This window comes from Pelobates fuscus, chromosome 4 (genome assembly GCF_036172605.1).
Source record: "Pelobates fuscus isolate aPelFus1 chromosome 4, aPelFus1.pri, whole genome shotgun sequence".
NCBI lineage: Eukaryota > Metazoa > Chordata > Amphibia > Anura > Pelobatidae > Pelobates > Pelobates fuscus.
The window spans coordinates 20,664,900-20,668,447 of record NC_086320.1 but is presented as its reverse complement, the minus strand read 5'-3'; the positions used below and the strand labels follow the sequence as shown (position 1 = coordinate 20,668,447).

The 3,548-nt window shown below is 39.1% G+C and overlaps 1 non-coding gene across 1 annotated transcript; it reads right to left on the bottom strand.

Annotated features, from left to right (window-relative positions):
* Positions 1-2,210: 2,210 nt before the first annotated feature.
* On the bottom strand, positions 2,211-2,283 carry TRNAA-AGC (transfer RNA alanine (anticodon AGC)). The gene has a single exon. It is a non-coding gene; the product is annotated as a tRNA-Ala (tRNA).
* Positions 2,284-3,548: the final 1,265 nt, after the last annotated feature.

Here is a 3,548-nt window from a genome sequence, read left to right as displayed (position 1 = left end):
AGTCTTCTATCCTGGAGATAATTGGGAAGTAATCCAATTATCTCCAAGGACAGATGCAAAACTCCATTAAGCACATGGCAGTAAAAAGACAGTAAAATACACAAGGTTACATTTATTACATAAAATACAGACATGCAACATACAGTCCTCTGCTCTACAAGAGAGAAAAGCAAATGTCCTTCGAGCCGGAATTGAACCAGCGACCTAAGGATTGCTATCATATACCAACTACAGTCCTCCGCTCTACCAGCTGAGCTATCGAAGGTAATTCGTGAGTTCACTCAATGTCAAAGTAGGACATTTTTGAAGAATCAGGTAAGCAGTTAAACATTTTGCAACATGCTGCTGTGGCAATGACATCCAGGTAAACAAAAAGTTCAACTAAGCACCCTTCATTTAAAAGAAGAAGCATCGATCCCGCTACCTCTCACATGCTAAGCGAGCACTCCACCATTTGAGCTAATCCCCCACTATTCCGCTCTCATCTTTTGTAATGGCACCCTGGGCATAAAGGGGTGCCATTACAAAATGGGTAATGTAATTATCACAAGCAGAGAAATACAGTTTTTCCACATTATTCATAACTTTAAAAGTATGCATCACATTCACATAAAACTTACATTTTCAGAATCAGCATACTCCAAATACAAATTGGTCCAGTGGTTCAAAAGATAGATCGTAGTCCTTTGTGAACAAATGAAGCATGGCTTTTCTGCCCAAAACCAGTTCCACAGAGTCTTCTATCCTGGAGATAATTGAGAAGTAATCCAATTATCTCCAAGGACAGATGCAAAACTCCATTAAGCACATGGCAGTAAAAAGACAGTAAAATACACAAGATTACATTTATTACATAAAATACAGACATGCAACATACAGTCTAAGCACCCTTCATTTAAAAGAAGAAGAAGCCACTGGAGAATGCGGGCATCGATCCCGCTACCTCTCACATGCTAAGCGAGCGCTCTACCATTTGAGCTAATCCCCCACTTTTCCACACTCATCTTTTGTAATGGCACCCTGGGCATAAAGGGGTGCCATTACAAAATGGGTAATGTAATTATCACAAGCAGAGAAATACAGTTTTTCCACATTATTCATAACTTTAAAAGTATGCATCACATTCACATAAAACTTACATTTTCAGAATAAGCATACTCCAAATACAAACATACGTCAAAATCATACAAATTGGTCCAGTGGTTCAAAAGATAGATCGTAGTCCTTTGTGACCAAATGAAGCATGGCTTTTCTGCCCAAAACCAGTTCCACAGAGTCTTCTATCCTGGAGATAATTGGGAAGTAATCCAATTATCTCCAAGGACAGATGCAAAACTCCATTAAGCACATGGCAGTAAAAAGACAGTAAAATACACAAGGTTAATTTTATTACATAAAATACAGACATGCAACATACAGTCCTCTGCTCTACAAGAGAGAAAAGCAAATGTCCTTCGAGCCGGAATTGAACCAGCGACCTAAGGATTGCTATCATATACCAACTACAGTCCTCCGCTCTACCAGCTGAGCTATCGAAGGTAATTCGTGAGTTCACTCAATGTCAAAGTAGGACATTTTTGAAGAATCAGGTAAGCAGTTAAACATTTTGCAACATGCGGCTGTGGCAATGACATCCAGGTAAACAAAAAGTTCAACTAAACACCCTTCATTTAAAAGAAGAAGCATCGATCCCGCTACCTCTCACATGCTAAGCGAGCACTCTACCATTTGAGCTAATCCCCCACTATTCCGCTCTCATCTTTTGTAATGGCACCCTGGGCATAAAGGGGTGCCATTACAAAATGGGTAATGTAATTATCACAAGCAGAGAAATACAGTTTTTCCACATTATTCATAACTTTAAAAGTATGCATCACATTCACATAAAACTTACATTTTCAGAATCAGCATACTCCAAATACAAACATAGGTCAGAATCATACAAATTGGTCCAGTGGTTCAAAAGATAGATCGTAGTCCTTTGTGAACAAATGAAGCATGGCTTTTCTGCCCAAAACCAGTTCCACAGAGTCTTCTATCCTGGAGATAATTGGGAAGTAATCCAATTATCTCCAAGGACAGATGCAAAACTCCATTAAGCACATGGCAGTAAAAAGACAGTAAAATACACAAGGTTACATTTATTACATAAAATACAGACATGCAACATACAGTCTAAGCACCCTTCATTTAAAAGAAGAAGAAGCCACTGGAGAATGCGGGTATCGATCCCGCTACCTCTCACATGCTAAGCGAGCGCTCTACCATTTGAGCTAATCCCCCACTTTTCCGCTCTCATCTTTTGTAATGGCACTTGGGCATAAAGGGGTGCCATTACAAAATGGGTAATGTAATTATCACAAGCAGAGAAATACAGTTTTTCCACATTATTCATAACTTTAAAAGTATGCATCACATTCACATAAAACTTACATTTTCAGAATCAGCATACTCCAAATACAAACATACGTTAAAATCATACAAATTGGTCCAGTGGTTCAAAAGATAGATCGTAGTCCTTTGTGACCAAATGAAGCATGGCTTTTCTGCCCAAAACCAGTTCCACAGAGTCTTCTATCCTGGAGATAATTGGGAAGTAATCCAATTATCTCCAAGGACAGATGCAAAACTCCATTAAGCACATGGCAGTAAAAAGACAGTAAAATACACAAGGTTACATTTATTACATAAAATACCGACATGCAACATACAGTCCTCTGCTCTACAAGAGAGAAAAACACATGTCCTTCGAGCCGGAATTGAACCAGCGACCAAAGGATTGCTATCATATACCAACTACAGTCCTCAGCTCTACCAGCTGAGCTATCGAAGGTAATTCGTGAGTTCACTCAATGTCAAAGTAGGACATTTTTGAAGAATCAGGTAAGCAGTTAAACATTTTGCAACATGCTGCTGTGGCAATGACATCCAGGTAAACAAAAAGTTCAACTAAGCACCCTTCATTTAAAAGAAGAAGCATCGATCCCGCTACCTCTCACATGCTAAGCGAGCACTCTACCATTTGAGCTAATCCCCCACTATTCCGCTCTCATCTTTTGTAATGGCACCCTGGGCATAAAGGGGTGCCATTACAAAATGGGTAATGTAATTATCACAAGCAGAGAAATACAGTTTTTCCACATTATTCATAACTTTAAAAGTATGCATCACATTCACATAAAACTTACATTTTCAGAATCAGCATACTCCAAATACAAATTGGTCCAGTGGTTCAAAAGATAGATCGTAGTCCTTTGTGAACAAATGAAGCATGGCTTTTCTGCCCAAAACCAGTTCCACAGAGTCTTCTATCCTGGAGATAATTGGGAAGTAATCCAATTATCTCCAAGGACAGATGCAAAACTCCATTAAGCACATGGCAGTAAAAAGACAGTAAAATACACAAGGTTACATTTATTACATAAAATACAGACATGCAACATACAGTCTAAGCACCCTTCATTTAAAAGAAGAAGAAGCCACTGGAGAATGCGGGCATCGATCCCGCTACCTCTCACATGCTAAGCGAGCACTCTACCATTTGAGCT